The sequence below is a fragment of the Protopterus annectens genome, chromosome 5.part0, assembly GCF_019279795.1.
Source record: "Protopterus annectens isolate FY-2018-M chromosome 5.part0, PAN1.0, whole genome shotgun sequence".
Taxonomy (NCBI): Eukaryota; Metazoa; Chordata; order Ceratodontiformes; family Protopteridae; genus Protopterus; species Protopterus annectens.
Genome location: NC_056735.1, coordinates 166,603,351 through 166,621,658, shown reverse-complemented (window position 1 = coordinate 166,621,658; position 18,308 = coordinate 166,603,351). Strand labels below are relative to the sequence as shown.

General features: G+C 44.1%; 1 protein-coding gene across 1 annotated transcript in view; it reads left to right on the top strand.

Annotated features, from left to right (window-relative positions):
• The window catches only part of CXADR (CXADR Ig-like cell adhesion molecule), a gene marked incomplete in the record, with an annotated part of 696,415 nt that overhangs the window by 540,014 nt on the left and 138,093 nt on the right, over window positions 1-18,308 (top strand).

Here is an 18,308-nt window from a genome sequence, read left to right as displayed (position 1 = left end):
TCAACATTGCCACAGCCTGGAAACAATAATTACCCTCATTCCCTGCCTGCAACGGGAGTTTCGATGGTGGACAAAAGCCTGTCACCACAACACGGGACAGCCATTCACCTTACCCACAGCCAGGCAGACATTGACAACAGATGCATCAGATTATGCCTGGGGGGCCCATATGGCAGGAAGATGTATTCAGGGCACATGGTCCGCAAGTCAAATGCATCTACATATCAATCAAAAAGAGATGCTAGCTGTTCAGAATGCCCTGACAGCCTTCAAGGATCTTATTTCATCCAGGACAACTGCTGATTAAGGTGGACAATACTACAGTCATGTGGTACATAAACAAGCAGGGAGGCACACATTCCTACCCCCTCTTCAGGCTAGCCATGAACTTGTGGGACACAGCACTGACTTACCAAGTACATCTGCAAGCACAATTCCTGCCAGGAAGGACAAATACTCTGGCAGACGAACTAAGCAGAAACCTAATGGACACCCATGAGTGGAAATTGGATCCACATGTCTTCAGCATGATAACAAGGACCTGGGGATGCCCGGACATAGACCTGTTTGCCTCCCCTCACAACTTCCAACTACAGAGATTCTGCACAAGGACTTATCACAAGCAAGCATGAAAAGTGGATGTTCTATCTTTCAGCTGGAAGAATCTAGCAGTATATGCCTTTCCTCCTCTGCCTCTCCTCCCCAAGGTACTCCTCAAGGTCCGACAAGAGAAACCAAAAATGATACTGATTGCCCCAGACTGGCCCCGCCAGCACTGGTACCCAATCCTAAAGAGCTTGTCTCAATGCCCAGCTTGGACTTTACCTCAAATTCCTCACTTACTGACCCAACAAGACAGATACTGCACAGCCAACTCAGGACCTTAAACCTGGCAACATGGTGGATAAAGTAGCCATTCAAGACGCACCTCTCTCTAAAGCAGTGATGGATGTTATTTTGAAGGCCAGGAGGCCTAGCACCAGAAAATCTTATGCAGGAAAAAGGAAGAGATTCTGTCTGGAACCAGGCACAAGGTATTGACACGATTGTTCCAAATATTCCTCAAATTTTGCAATACTTAACTGAGATGCTTGATAAAGGCCTTTCCTTTTCATCAATTAAAATTCATGCCTCTGCCATTTCAGCTCATTACAATACAGAACCACTTATTTTTTCTCATCCATTACTCCGGCAGTACCTCAGAGGGGCCAAAAATATAAGACCTCCAAGGAGAGCACCAATACCTGCATGGGACCTCAAATTTGTCTTGGAAAAACTCACACTGCCTCCGTTTGAGCCAGCCTCTGCAGCTGATATAAAATTCTTATCCTGGAAAACAGCTCTGCTCCTAGCAATAACCTCCGCTAGACGAGTCTGAGTTACAGGCACTCATGGCTGTGGAACCTTTTATCATTTTCCATCCTGACAAGGTTTCTATGAGGATAACCCCTACATTTATGCCTAAGGTAGTGTCCAGTGTAGCCCTTAACCAAACAATTAATTTGCCTACCTTTTATCCAAACCCACAGAATAAGGATGAGAGAATTCTGCATTCTTTGGACATTCACTGGCAGCTATGCTTCTACTTGGACAGAACCAAAGCTTTCAGAAAGACTAAACTTCTAGTGGCATATGCTGCAGGATCACAAGGAAAGCCCGTCTCAAAGCAGACTATTTCAAAGTGGATAGGCCACTGCATTTGTTTCTGCTATTTACAGCATGGCAAATCTGTGCCTAAGGGCATTAGGCCACATTCAACAAGAGCAGCAGCCACTTCAGCAGCTTTCCTCCGAGGAGTACCAACCAAAGACATTTTAGAGGCTGCAACTTGGAGTTCAGTGCATACTTTTACAAAGCACTACCACTTACCTCTCTACTCTAAATCCAGGGCAGGTTTTGCCACTGCAGTTCTGCAGGGCCTGATAGCCTCTCCTAATCCTATTTAGCACCAGCCTCCCAACCTTAGCTTTGGGATTCAGCCCAATTGTAATGACTGCAACAGTGAAACACTATGAACATAGTACAGTTGTCTACCTACCATAAATGTAGATGTTTGAGTGCATTCACTGTTGCAGTCCAGGTTACCCTCCCACCATCCCCCCTTTTCTTGCCTGGGACTTATCTGTACGTCTCTATTCTATACAACCTGTGTGGTGCAGTTGCTTGTAGATGAAGGAAAATTTTTTTGTGCGTGCATGCATGCTTATTGGCATAATTTAGCCTACCATTTTAGGGGCACCTGACATCTGGGGCAAGAAAAACTGAAGAAAATGGCGTCGGCTGCATCTTTTTTTTACCCCTGGCGCACTGACGAGGAGGCGACAGCAACTGACGCCGGACCTAGACTTCGGAAACTCAGGCCGACTGCGGGTAGCCTGCCAGCATGATAACCCCAATTGTAATGACTGCAACAGTGAATACACTCTAACATCTACATTTATGGTAGGTACACAACAGTATTTTTCCCTCCCTCCAGCCCCCTGTTTTTTTTCTCTCTCTCTGTCTTTAAACTCTATATGCCTTTTACTCCCCCCCCCTTTTCAGGGGTATTGGTGGTATTTTCCCCCACCATAACTTAGCTCCCCATTTGGGGGGCTCCTGACATTTGGGACACTAAAAACTGATGTAATCGCGCTGGCTGCCTGTTTTTATACCCCTAGTGACCTGACATCAGTCCTGGAGCGACAGCATCTGACGCAGAAATACCAAGTCTCTGGTATTTGGGCCGACTGAGGGCTACCTGCAGGCAGATAACCCAAGTGTGATGACTGCAATGGTGAACTACATTTATAGTAAGTGTACACAACTGTATTTTGCGATTTACTAACTTATTATAAAAGGAAATCCTTGTGATTAGGTTTTCAACAAAATTTGAACTGTTAAATTTCTTGTGAATACTGGAAACTGGAGGCTGGATGCCAATTTGCATACTCATTCATTTAGTACATCCATCAGGATGTACTGACATCATTAATCTTAATTGAAAATTTCTGCTGAACTGCTACTTTACTTTAAAGCAAATGTTTGTTTAACAGATTGTAGTTGTCTGCTGTTTAATATGCTATGGAAGGGGTGAGGGCACTAGAATTTCTGACTACTGATAGCACAAAAAGGCATCAAGTTGATATGAATGTCCCTGCAAAAGACTGGGACTACAGAGGTTAGAGCTTCACTTTCCTGTATTTGTGATTTGTGGGGAATTTTAAGTTAAAATTTTCATGAAAACCTAATGATAAATATTTTGTTTCAGTAAGTTGGTGTTCACAACCACAAATGTGTGAGTGGGAGAAATGTAAGCATTATTGCATGTTTGCTACTCTAAGCATAATCTTTACAGATACAGGAAGATTAAGTAAAGAAAAACAGCTCATCTTGATTAGAGTGGTAAAGAGGTGGAGTTTTCTGTTATCCAGATATGTTCCCTCCTGTCAGGATTTGGATAAGAATTCTTTCAGTCTTCATGCTACTCTTCAAAAGATGTGGAAACTAATTCAAGGAATAATGTCATTTTGCCATTGGAAATCCCTGTTTCTTTGAGAGAGTAATGGTAGTTCTCCCAGATAAATCACTTCAGTGGCTCTGCTGGACAGGCACACAGTGGCTCTAAGGGGGGCTAAGGGAGATACTCTGTGTGGGGGGGCTTATAAATGCGGGCAGATAGGCATGCCTCAGCCTATGAACCTATGTAACCAGCTTATGAACCTATGTAAACTTACTTTTTTTTTTGCATATTGCCCACTTTTAGCCCACGTGCTCTTAAAAAAAGAATGACAGGATGGCAAGCCTCTTGCAATGCAGCCGCAAAGCAGGCAATGTGATGTTTCAACATTCAATTTTGATCTTTGAGAAGGGAGGCGCTCTTCCTTTCCTTCCTTTTGATAATAAGGATGCTGTGAATAAATGTAATGTAAGATGTATTGTGTGAAGCATTGCAACATTTTAATTTCTAATTTTTGATCTTTTATCTTATCTGCTGATACATTCTGGCAACATCAGTGCTCCAACCTTGTACCTGTTCAGATCTTTCCCAATAATATGTTTCTTGTTTCTACGTCATATCTTGTTTACCTCTGCTACTCCTGACTATTGACGCAGATCTGGGCAGTTAAGTGTTTCACCTCATTCCTTATGTTTAGCTAGCAAAACTATTGGTAGTTTAGGGTGTTTTTTTGAATAGTGTAAATCTTAAAGATCGAGCACAAAGACTTTGTATTGTTTCTTTTTATTATGCCCTTATCTTTTAAAGTGGGCTTTCTTATTATAAAATGTGTCATTTTTACTTCAGTGGACCTACATTTATTAAATTTAAAGTGGTGTATCTGTTTACTGTATGCTGAGGAATTGTCCAGTTACTTCCTGATTCCATGTCATCCAGCACTGCCTTATGTATCGGGGGGGGGGGGGGGTCAGGTGGCATGTTTTCTGTAATTTGCAGCACATTTTATTACAAAGTGTCCAAAATGCAGCACAGTCAGTGACTCAAAGTAAACTTTGCCATTTAGGACTACACAAGTGCAGCCTAAATGAAATTCCGAGCATCAAATCACCGTAGAGAGTACCAAGGAAGGCAAGGATAACGAACAGTGTAACATTTCAATTTAAAAAAGTGTATATTCATTACAAGACCCACAGAAGGATAAATAAACCAATAGTAGCAAAAACACACAAGCCCCCCCGACAGTCATATGAAGAATACTGTACATAGCAGCACGACAGAGTAGGATTGCACATGTTAAGATTGTCTTCCTTAGTTCATCTGCATCATACAAACAGCAAGCAATTGCACATGAATAAAAAAATTGCTAGATCAAAGAATAAAAAAAAAAGATATTGCACACTTTTTAAAGCTGAGTTATGTATGCTGTGAATGATTACTGAGTGAATAATCTGTGGCTGGCACCAGACTTTTGGGTAGAAGCTGTTTAAGTATTTGGTGGTCCTGCAGTGAATACTGCGATATCTGTTGCCCAAAGACAGTTGTATAAACCAGCCCATCGGGCAGTAAATCGAAATGTAAGTAAATATAGCTATGTTCAAGTGAAAGGTGACAAAAGTAAGACTGTACAGGGTCAGATCCCTAGTAAGGTGTATAGTGCTTGGCATACAGTGTAATAAAACACATGTAAAACTAATAAAGCATTGTTTACCAATGGATTTTAGGGAGAAAACTATCAATGTGTGAACCACCTCAATGGCAGACATACTGTATAATGCGTTTTTTATACCAGAAAGAATTAACGCTGAATTTATTTTATTTATTTTACATTTGTTGACCGAGCTAGTCTAACTGGGATATATGTCCATTTTCAGTAGAGGCTCGGGGAGAAAAGCTCCACATAAAAAACAGAATATTGCAACTACAGATACATTTCACTTGTCAGACAAAACAGCTGTTTACATGGTAACATAGTAGGCATGATAGATGACAAAACAAAGTTTTTATTTATTTTTTTTACATTCCAAAATCCAGGATGTATATGTCAGAGAAGAACAGGTAATTATTTACAAGGCAGGGACACATTATTTAAAAGGCAGTGACTCATCTATAAGGCACTGACACATTCATAGGGCCCTTGTTGGGTGCACTCATCCTAACTTGTAGAATCTGAGAAGAATGGATTTTAAACAGTCTCAAGTTAGCTAACTGATAAGATTAAGAGGATAACAGGATGAGAAATCTTAGTCTGGGTTGGTACAAGGACATAGCCAGTGGGTTGTAAGGTATATTTTGAGTTTCTTTTTGAATAGTGGAGTTAAGAGATGAGTTCACCAGGAAGTAGGTTCCAGATTTTTCCCACAGTGTTAGAGAAAAGAGAATCTCCTGCTTTATTATTGGGTTTTTGTCTAGATAAAAGTAGTTTATTTGCTGAGCATAGGTTTGTAAGATTTTTATATGGAGTGATTAGATTCATGAGTATAGGTGTATTGCTTGGATGATAAAGGGTCTTGTGGGCAATAATAAGTTGGTGGAATTGTATTTGATTTTGCAGCTCAAGCCAACCCAGTAGTTTCAGATTTAGGCAGTGGTGGGTTCTAAAAGGGGAGCCGGTTGCAAATCTGGCAATGTTATTGTATGACATTGCCAGCTTGTTGAAGTTGCTTTTTGGTAGATTAGTGTCTATAGGAGAGGCATAGAGGAGAGTTGAGATGCGGTGGGTGTGGGCAGTAGTAGTTCTAGCTATGGGAGTGTAAGGAAGGGTTTAATCTTAGAGGGAGCCTAGTTTACTATTGACTGATTTTATTGTGGTATTGATATGAGTATCATAGTTAAGGTTATTGTCTATTGTTACTCCTCTAAGAGTTTGGTGGTAGTGTCAGGAGATATGGCTGTGCCATTAATAGATCTGATAATGAAGTCAATTGGGGGTGGAATTTTGTGTGGGAGTAATGAGCAATAATTTAGTCTTCTTGGGGTTAAGGAGACAGTGCTGTAAGAACCATTTTCTACTAATTCAAAGACATTTTGGGTCAGGGACTGCAGTTCAGATGGACAAGGAGTGGCGCATATTAATGTTGAGTAGTCTGTATATTGTATGCATATAGCTTGAGAGATGTTTACATTCAGATCGTTAATAAAAATTAAGAATAGAAGAGGGCCCAATATAGAACCTTGGGGAACACCAAGGGTGACAGGAAGGTGGTTACATAGACTATTTTCCAAAAGCACTGCTTGTTGCTCGTTATCCAAGTAGGGCTTGAACCACAGTAGTGCCTGTGTATCAAGTGAGAGGGACTTAAGTATATTTAACAGTAACTGATGGTTGACCGTGTCAAATGCTTTTGAGAGAGCAATAAAGATTTCAGAAGAAAGAGTGATGTCCATCATGTTTCACTGTTGCAGTCATTACTCTTGGGTTATCCTGCTGGCAGGTTACCCGCAGTCGGCCGGAATTCCAAAGTCTAGGTCCGGCATCGGTTGCTGTCGCCTCTTCCCTGACGTCAGTGTGCCAGGGGTATAAAAGATGCAACCGATGCCATTTTCCTCAGTCTTTCTTGCCACGCCGTGCCCAAATCAAAAGCAGTTTGCAAGTGCCGGTCGGCAGACTCCTGAGATTTTCAAATCTGACTTTCAGAACCGAAGTCTTCATTAAAGCGAAGTACCCCATTGGGGAAACTTTTTTCTTGCTCCAGACCGATGTCAGAAAAAGTTAACAGTTGTATTTCTTGTGGGAAGCAAAGACCTCATAAGGATTTTCACTCTTACTGTATTCCTTGCCTAGGCCCTGATCACAACATTGCTAGCTGTTGGTTTTGTGCTAGATTTAACCAACGCACTATCAAGCATCGGTTCGATTTTGCATTTCATTACTTTGGCCGAAGATTTAATTATATAATGCCGTCGGAACAGCCGACAACCGGAGTCTACAAAAAACGCAAGAACAAGGAAAAGGATAGGCATCCGAGGTCCAAAACCGACAAAGCCTCTGCTAGGCCAGTCGCCGGTTCTCAGTGAGGCGCTTTCGCAGCCCCTGGCGCGCGCTACCTCAGAGCCACAGGCCGCTTCCGACTCCCACGTGAAGCCGACTGGGCCTCTGGATACTCAAGGTATTGGACACTCTGTAATCATTCCCTCAGATGGGTCCGGAGCCACTGAGCAGGCATCGGCTTCTGAGGGTGTTTTCAGACCTACACAACTATATATTAAGCCATCTTCAGCTTCAAAGACTAAAGCAGCCCTAAAGAGACAGAAACAAGTACAGCATTCTCCTACTCAGACTTCGGCCATTTTGAGCATCTGTTTTTTAGGCATGGAAGACCTAATTACTCTGATCAGGGGCTCCCATCCCCCTCCTGATAAGAGGTCTAGGCAAGAGACAGAGTATGATTCTTCTGATCAGGTTTGTTTCCTCTGATTCCTCTTCTGAACAGGATTACTCCATGCTTCCCTATGAGGATTCTGATGCTGAAGAATCCATTCCTTCAGCCTCTCTCCTGAGGAATATTCTTTTGGGGAAACCCTGCATACCATGAGGGAGCATTTCCACTGGGAGAGCCAAGATTCTTCTGAATCTAAGAAAAGGCTCAGAGACTTTCTGCTACTTCCTCAGCACAGACCCCTTGCTATTCCACCTGTTCTAGACATTGTAGATGTTGTATTTTCAGCCTGTCCCCTGACTCTTTACCCCCTGCACCTGCTAAGCCAGACAGATAGCACAGGGTCCTGGATTCTCATAAATTCCTGTATTAAAAACCCCGCTGCTGACCCAGAAACTATTTCAGAGTCCCAAGGGGGTTAAAGCTTCCACTGCAAAAAACTCTGTCCCCTCTGATAGGGATTCTAGGACTCTAGACAGATGGGGGAAAAAGTCTACACTTCTGCTACCCTGGCTGTAAGGGCTTTAAATTGTCATTTTCATATGCTTAAATATCAGCAATATTTAATGTCACTGCTTAAACACCGAATGTTCAGAGAACAAGGAATTGCAGGATTTATTTCATGCAGCTGAACAGGTGGGAAAGCATACTTTGCAATGTGGTTATGATTCACTGGAGGCCTCTTGCAGGGCCGCAGTTACAGGTTCTGTTATTAGAAGGCATGCTTGGTTAAAGGAACAGAATCTGCCTGATCATGTTAAAGCAAAATTATTAGATGCACCATTACAGCATGATACTTTGTTTGGTACTAAAGCAGAAGAGGTGTTGAAAAAAAAAATGGAGGTTAAAGCAAAATGCATGCAGCCAGTCAATGATTTCTTACAGGTACAGCCACCCAGGTTTAGCAGAAACTGGCCTTCTAAAAATTGGTCCTTTCCAGTGTCAGACCGACCACAAAGAGGCAGATACAGGTGCCCCAGAGGCAGATCTCAGCCCCAAAGCTCATACAGGCCTAAACGATGGAGTGCTCCTACCTCCAAGGGCGGAGAAGACAAATCACAACCTTACAGGAAACAGTCCCAATGACTTTCCTCTACCAGATCCAAGCACTTATCTTTTGGCAGCCCCCTTAGCGGTAAAACTAGCACTTTTTTCATCAAATTGGCAAATGGTTACCCAAGACAAATGGGTCCTGAACATAGTGTCCCAAGGCTACAGGTTCCATTTTCACACCCTACCAAGGTCAAAAGGTATGCCAGACCTGCCACACAATCAATGGGCAGAGGCACAAATACAAATTACAGCCCTCGTGGATATGAGGGCCATGCAGCAAGTACCAGTACAAGAGCAGGGGCAAGGATTTTACTCCAGACTTTTTCTAGTACCCAGAAAGGACAAAACCTGGAGACCAATACTGTACCTGTCGATTTTAAATACGTTTCTGGAAATTCCAAAATTCAAGATGATGACTACAGCAGTTACTGCCCATGCTGGGCAAGAAGGCTTGGCTCGTAACTTTAGACCTAAAAGAGGCATACCTGCATGTCCCAATCAGACAATCTTGCAGAAGATACCTCAGATTCATAGCTGGCTCAACCAATTCTCTGCACTGCCCTTTCGCTCATCTACTGCGCCCAGGGTCTTCACAAAATGCCTGACACCAGTAATTGCGTTTTGCAGACAAAAATGAATTCAAATATATCCCTGCTTGGATGACTGCCTAATTCAAGCAGAGAACAAAGACATTCTTCTGAAGCATCTGGCGTTTGTAAAAAGATTACTAATTGGCCTAGGGTACACAGTAAACGAAAAGAAATCAAAACTAGTGCCCTCTCAAGAGATAATATTCCTGGGTGCAAGCTTAAATACAACTGCCCAGATGGCTTCTCTCACGCCAGACAAACAAAAGCATCTGACTACTTACTTCACGGAGTTGGCAACAAAAACCCACTTATCTGCAAGGAAAATCCTGCAGGCCTTGGGATGTCCTTCATGGATGCATCTGCAGTCATAACAAGTGGGTTGTCCTGTCGTCAGGCAGCCCTTCAGTCGGCGGATTCCAAAGTCCGGGTCCGGCTTCGGCTGATGTCGCACTCCACCCGACGTCATCTCTGTTGGTCTTCGGGTATAAAGGCATCAGCCGACGCCATTTTCCCCAGTCTTTCTTGCCGCGTGGCGCCCGAAGCAGAAGCTGTTCGCAAGTGCCGGTCGGTCGGATCCAGAGATTACTTCTACCAAATACTACTTCGAAGACTTCTAAAGCTAAGTACCCCGTTGGGGACATTTTCTTGCCTCAGCCGATGTCAGAAAAAGTTAACAATTGTTTAAACTGTGGGAAACAAATACCTCATAAAGATTTCCACTCTTACTGTCTGCCTTGTTTAGGCCCAGCCCACGACGTAGCAGCCTGTTCGGCCTGTGCTTCCTTCAACCGACGAGCGGCTTAGGCGTCGGTCGGAGTTCGCAGAACAGTTTTTCGGTTCTGATTTTGCATACATTATGCCGTCGGATCCTCCGACTACCCAATCTGGCAAAAAACGCAAAGATAAAGACCGACACTTTCGCGGTCCGCGGTTTCGGCGAAACCTTGGTCAAGCAAACGCGAGTGTCTCGGTTTCGGCGAAACCGAGAAAACTGAACAAAGTACAGCTGAACCTATTCCTACAACTGAGGCCCCTGCTACAACTCTTGAAGCGACTTCAGAAATTTTACCCACTACGGTGGTTGACTTATCAGACACCATCCCTTGGATGTTTCTACCCCAGCACGTGGTGCTGCTAGGCCTCCAGCAGCCATGTCCATTAAGGCCTTCGCCAGGGCTAAAGCTGCCAAGACTACTAAAACAGTGCCTGTTAAACCACCCCATCCAGGCCCTCTTCTAGTTCTCAAATGCTTACCTTGGCAGAAGATTTAATTTCTTTAATTAGAGGATCTCAATCTCACCCAGACAGGGCCTCTCAGCCCCAGAGAAGAGACCTAGGGCAGAGCCCCGAGCCAGTGTCCTCTGATGATTCTGCTGATGAATCAGACATAACTGATCAGCCAGAGGCTCCCTTCTCCAATTTTGAAGATTCTGATGCTGAAGAATCCATCCCAGCTGCTTCCCCACCAGAAGAATTTTCCTTTGGGGAAACTTTGCATGCCATGCGAGAACAGTTCAATGGCAGCAACAGGATTTTTCAGACTCCAGAAAAAGACTTAGGACCTTTCTGCACCTCCCTCAGCACAGGCCCTTGGCTATACCCCTGTTCTCTCTGTGGTGGATGATGCTTTCAATGATGCTTGCTCCGCTCCAGATTCTTTACCCCAGCCCCTACCAAACCAGACAGATTTTACAGGGTGCCAGATACTCATCACCACCTTTACAAGGCTCCACTTGCAGACCCAGAAACTATATCCCAGGGCCCCAAGGCAGTAGCCGCGACCATAGCTAAAACCCTATTCCTTCTGAAAGGGAAGCAAGGTCATTAGACAGATGGGGTAAAAGGTCTACACTTCAGCTACTCTCTCAGCTAGAGCTTTAAACTGTCAGTTTCACATGATACAATACCAAGAGTTTATGCTGGATCAGTTAACTAAAAACTAACCACTGATGAATCTCTTGATAAGAAATATGTATTAGATATGGTAAATAACATACAACAGGTTAGCAACCATTCCTTAAAATGTGGCTATGATGCACTGGAGGCTTCATTTAGATCAGCCATGACAGGCACAGTGATAAGAAGGCATGCATGGCTAAAGGAACAAGCTTTACGGATCATGTTAAAGCTAAGTTGCTAGATGCTCCTATGGACAAGACAAGTTTGTTTGGTACATCTGCCCAGCAGGTTATGAAGAAAATGGAAGAAAAGGCAAAATCTGTTCAAACTGTTAAAGATTTCTTGCAGGTTCAACCCCAAGGTTTAGCAGGAACTGGCCTGCCAAAATTGGTCCTTTCCTGACTCCACAAAATTTCAAAGGGGCAGGAATAGACGTTCCAGAGGCAGAAACCAATCCAGAGGAGGTGACTACAGAGGAAGACAGTGGCAAGGTAACAACAGAGGCACAGACACGGCCACTGCCACTACATCAACACAACCACAGTGACTTAACCCTATACCCGCCTACCAGGGAACAAATAGCAGCTCCTCTAGGCGGAAAGTTAACCTTATTTTCAAAGAACTGGCACTACATAACAAAGGACAAGTGGATTTTACAAACCATAGATCAAGGTTACCGGTTTCACTTCCAAACTATTCCAGTCAAAAGAGGAATGCCAAATCTACCTCCAAATCAAAAAAACAGAGGCTCTACGCCAGATAATGGAGTTAGCAAACATGAGAGCTGTGGAAAGAGTGCCAGCAGCAGAGCAAGGAAAGGGGTTCTACTCCAGACTATTCCTAGTTCCAAGAAAGGAAAAAAGTTGGAGACCAATTCTCGACCTGTCCACCTTAAATACATACATCATTGTCCCAAAATTCAAAATGCTGACCCTACAGCAACTTCTTCCCATGCTGGGCAAGGAGTCTTGGCTGGTAACTCTAGATCTCAAGGAGGCATACCTGCACGTCCCCATTCGACCAATCTGCAGAAGATACCTCAGATTTCTTGCAGGATCAGAGCACTATCAATTCTCAGCATTGCCTTTTGGCTTATCTACTGCCAGAGTATTCACAAAATGCCTGGCATCAGTAATTGCCCATTGCAGACTTCAGGGAATTCAAATTTACCCATACCTGGACGACTGCCTGCTACAAGGGGACAACAAAAGCAAGCTGACAACAGATTTACAAAGGGTCATTTGCTTGCTACAAGCACTGGGATACACAGTCAATTTACAAAAGTCAAGGCTAATACCATCCCAAACAAGGACTTTCTTGGGCGCGGAATTGGACACAGTAAAACAAATGGCATTCCTGACTACAGAAAAACAAAATAACTCCCTCTATACTTCTTGGCACTAACAAAACTGAACAAGTTAACAGCAAGAAAAGTACTGCAGGCCTTGGGCTTCATGGCATCATGCATAATCTTGGTTCCATTTGCCAGACTACATATGAGAAAACTACAGTGGTACCTAAAGAATTTATGGTCCCAACACAGACACAGTCTAGAAACAGAAATCCCACTAATTCCATGCTTAAAACAGGAGTTCCTATGGTGGGCTCAGGCATGCCAGTCAAACCCAGGCCTACCCTTTCGCAGATGTCAAGCAAGCCAGACCATTACAACAGGCGCTTCAGACCTAGGATGGGGGCACACATGCTGGACAAATGCGTGCAAGGATTGTGGACACAGGATCAACTTCAACTGCACATCAACCTAAAAGAAATGCTGGCAGTAAAACTGGCAATCCAAAAGTTCAAACCATTTCTCAGAGGGCCAGTTGATGATAAGGACAGACAACACCACAGTCATGTGGTACATCAACAAACAGGGAGGCACTCATTCATACCCCTATGCAGAATGACCTTGGAGCTGTGGACCCTGGCACTCAGCTACAACATCCAGTTACAGGCAATATTTGTACCAGGGAAAGACAATACCTAGCAGACATATTAAGCAGAACCACCCGGATGCCCACGAATGGAAGCTTCATCCGGACATCTTCAAGACCATCTCAAAGAAATGGGGAATGCCACAGATAGACTTATTCGCATCACCTCTCAATCACCAGCTCAAAAAATTCTGCACAAGGACATTCCACCCATTAGCATGGAAAGTGGATTGCTCTCTTTCAACTGGAAAGGCCTAACAGCATATGCATTCCGCCTCTTCCTTTGATACACAAGGTACTACTAAAAATCAAGGAAGAACGTCCAAGGATAATCCTGATAGCTCCAAACTGGCCAAGACAACACTGGTACCCACTACTGAGGAGCATGTCTCGGAACAATATGTGGACAATTCCCTGATGCCTTTGATGTTAACGCAGAACAACTACAGCATCATACATCCAAACCTAAAAACCTTACAACTGACTGCATGGAACATCACATAACAGCAGCTATTCCAGAACTTTCCCAAAGAGTTAAAGACATTATTCTGGAAGCACGCAGACCTTCAACAAGAAGGAACTATGCTGGAAAATGGAAAAGGTTTGTCATCTGGAGTACGGAAAGAGGAAAAGATGTGTCAAACATAGATATGCCTAACATTCTGGAGTATCTGGCGAACTTCTTCATTCAGGCCTGTCCTACTCCTCCATCAAGATACATGCATCAGCTATTTCAGCAGAATACAGCTTTGATACACCTGTTTTTCGCACCCTTTGCTCAGACAATTCCTCAGAGGAATCAAGAATGTAAAACCTCCAAGGAAACCACCATTACCAGCTTGGGATTTAAACTTTGTGCTAGAAAAGTTGACACTAGCACCCTTTGAACCAGCAGCAACAGCAGACCTACAACACCTATCATGGAAAACTGCTTTCCTACTGGCAATTACTTCAGCAAGGAGGGTTTCAGAACTACAGGCCTTAATGGCAGTGCAACCCTTCCTAATCTTCCACCAAGATAGAGTGTCCATGAGGACTAATCCTACATTTATGCCTAAGGTGGTATCCAGAGTGTCTTTAAACCAGGCAATCCACCTACCTACCTTCTTTCCCAACCCACAAAACAGAGGGAAGAATACTGCATACCTTGGATGTACATAGACAGCTACGCTACTACTTGGACAGAACAAAAATAGCAGAAAGACTGACCAACTTTTTGTAGCCTATGCAACAGGAAGGGAAGGAAAAGCTATTTCCAAACAGACAATCTCCAAATGGATAGGAAATTGCATACGATTCTGTTACTCCTTCCATGGAAAACCAATTCCACAGAACATAAGACCTCATTCTACAAGAGCAACAGCCACTACCACAGCCTTCTTACGAGGAGTGGCAACCAAAGACATTATTGAGGCGGCTACTTGGACCTCCGTGCATACATTTGCCAAGCATTATAATTTGCCTCTATATTCCAGATCCCGAGCAGGGTTTGCCACTGCTGTACTGCAAGGGATCCTAAACACACCATAATCTACCTTTATCCTCCTCCCCTAGTTGGCTATGGTATTCTACCCACTTGTTATGACTGCAGATGCATCCATGAAGGACATAGTACAGTTTTGTACCTACCATAAATGTAGATGTCCGAACTGGATAGCATCTGCAGTCAGGATTACCCTCCCACCATCCCCTCTGTGGTACTCCTAGGGTGTTTACCCTTCTAATAGCTAGCTGTTGGGGGGGGAGTCTTTTATGGTGTATTTGTTTTTGTATATGTACATACATGCTTATTGTTGTGTTTACCTCTATCTATTTGGAAACATTGGCATCTATCCAAATTTTAGCCTGCAAGAGGGCTACTGGCATCTGGGGCAAGAAACACTGAGGAAAATGGCGTCGGCTGATGCCTTTATACCCGAAGACCAACAGAGATGACGTCGGGTGGAGTGTGACATCAGCCGAAGCCGGACCCGGACTTTGGAATCCGGCCGACTGAAGGGCTGCCTGACGACAGGACAACCCACTTGTTATGACTGCAGATGCTATCCAGTTCGGACATCTACATTTATGGTAGGTACAAAACTGTACTTTTCATAGCATCTTGCATTCTACTAATTCCATATGCCAGACTTGCATATAGGTTCATAGGCTGATACTAGGCTATCTGGTAGGGCATTTACAAGCCTAGCCAGAGTGCGTTTGGCTTTTGCCACCCTTAGATTAGTTGATTGTGCCTCTCTATAGTAGGTCACAGAAGATAGCCCATTTAAGGTTAGTTTACCGTGCCTCTGTCTAGCAGTGACATAGAAGAGATCCCAGGGATAAATTTACGATCTCCCATCCAAACGTCAAGATTCTTCTTGAAGAGGGTCATTGAGGGGCTCTGTCTGACATGGATTGGGATTTTGTTCCAGAGTGAGGGGAGCCTCTGGGATATGAATCTGCCCCTCCAGAAGGTTACGTTTATTTCTGTGCTGAGGTTTAATTCACTGGAGCGTGTAGTTCTGATGGATTTGGATTTCTTGAGGTGGAGCATGTCCATTAATTCTGGGTTGGACATGACTTTATACGTCAGGCACAGATCGCCTCTGAGTAGGTGGTAAGCAACTGAGTAGAGCTGGAATTTCTTTAGCCTAACTGCACAGGGCATCTGTTTGAGTCCCTTGATCCTCCTGGTGAGGTACTTTTGGGATCTTCCTAGTTGTAGCAGGTGTCTGGTAAGGTATATCCCAAATGGGGCATTGTATTCAATTATGGGCCTGATGAGTAGAGGGGCGCAATGACCTCTCTTGATCTAGATGTGAACCCCTTTGTGATAAGGTGGGCTATATAGAATGTCTTTCTAACCACTTTGGCAATGTGATTGTCCAAGGAGATTTTGCAATCTACTTGGGTCCCCAAATCCCTAATTACTTCTTCCGTACTTAATGGATTACCACCTATGTGGTAATTTGTGGGCACTTTTTTTCCCCACAGGGGATGACCATGCACTTTTTGGCATTTAGCTTTAGGCCATGGCTCTGGCACCAGTTATCCGTCTCTGTGAGACCTTTTTGGAGGATACTTGTGTCAGCCGGCGAGTCGATTATGGCCCCCCAGTTTGCAGTCATCTGCAAACTTTGTCAGCCATAGTCCTCCTGTGTTAGCCTGTACCTCAGAGAAATATATACCGAACAAGAGAGGTCCCAGGACTGAGCCTTGTGGGACGCCACTTGTAACTGGTTTAGAGTCTGACATGGCACCTGCAATTCTGACCATGTGGGTTCTATCCCTAAGCCAGTTTGCAACCCATCTTGTGACATAGGGGTTTATATTTAAGCTGGTGAGCTTATTTATGATGCCCGAGTGGGGTATTGTGTTGAAGGCTTTTGCAAGGTCAAGGTAGGCTGTCTGGACTACCTTCCCTTCATCTATGGCCTTGGTGACTGTTTCAAAGAAATTGACCAGGTTCAATAGGCAAGATCTGCCCTTAACAAAGCCGAATTGGGTAGGATCCAGTGTTTGGAGGTTCCCAATGTCTTTGTTTGAGTTCCATGATGATACGCTCCATAGCTTTGCAGACCAGGCTAGTTAGGCTTATAGGGCAATAGTTTCCGGGGTCTGTTGTGGCACCACCTTTATGGAGTGGGACCACTGTTGCTGTACGCCATTCTTTGGGTACATATCCTGTTGTAAGGCTGAGACTGAACAGTGATTTTAAGTGAGGGTTCAGTTCTTCTTGGAGCTCATGTAAAACGCAGCCCAGGACACCGTCCGGTCCCATTGATGCTGTGTTTTTTGCTTTGGAGAGGGCAGCTCTCACCTGTGCATCTGTGATGGCAGGGAGGCTACACTCTGTTGGGATAGTCATTTGCTCATTTGGAGGGAGGGGGGGGAGAAGTTTGCACTGAACCTGTCTGCCAGGATGTTGGCAATGTCTGTGGGTTCAGTGTATTTTTTTGTCATTTTGCACTAACTCAGAGCATATCTGGGAGTTTCTACCCAGGTTTCTGACATAACTAAAGAAAGCCTTGTGATTATCTTTAGCGTCTTGTGCAATTTTTCTTTCGAAGCTAGCCTTAGATGATTTTGAGAGATTGTAGTTTCTTGCTAGTACTGATCAGAGTTGCCTTCCCTTTCAGGGATTTTGCTCTATCATGTAGTAGCTTCCTCCTTCTGTTGTACAGCTTATTTATGGCTGGGGTCCACCAGACAGGTCTCCTGCCTTTGGAGGAGTGTGTCTTGGTTTTATTTGGGATAGCACAATCCGTGCATTCCTGTAGGTATCCATAGAATGCGTTTGTAAAGGATTCTGCGGTTTGGGCCATATTTTCCACTGGCCCTGGGGCTTTGAAGGATTCCACCTCTGTTCTGAGAAGTGGGAAGTTTGCTTTTGAGAAGTTTTTGACTGTGGTTTCCTTTGCTGTGGGTGGAGACGGGATATGGATGTCCATAGTGATTAATTTATGGTCAGATCTTACCAATCGGGGGTATACCTCTGGTATGGAACATAGAGTCCCCATGTTGGTGGTGATCTGGTCCAATATGTTTTCCCCTCTTGTGGGAGTGGTAACCAGTTGTTCCATAGCATTTGAGTTTATAAATTCTAGGAACCGTTGGGCTAGGTTGTTGGGGCTTGAGTAGTGCTCCCAGTCTGTTTGGGTAGTTAGTCACCCAATATAATGGTGTTTGGAGAGACCTTCATATTCTCCAGTGTCTTCAGGAAAGCAGAGCGGGGTTCCTGAGTTTGGGAGGGTGGTCTGTCGCAGGCTACAAACTGGAAGGCAGTTTTGCCCACTGTTAGTTGCACATGGATGGTCTCAGATGCTTCGTGCAGTGCTACTAGCCTGGAGGTATGGGTATCTTTGATGAATATGGGTACTCCCCCTCCTCTTGTGGTTCGATCCAAGTTATGGGGCCGAAAAGCATGGTATGAGGTATAGCCTGATGTTCATCGTGCATACAGCTGCAGTAATCACAGATGGGTTTTCTGCCGTCAGGCGGGTCCTCGGTCGGCCGAATTCCAAAGTCTAGG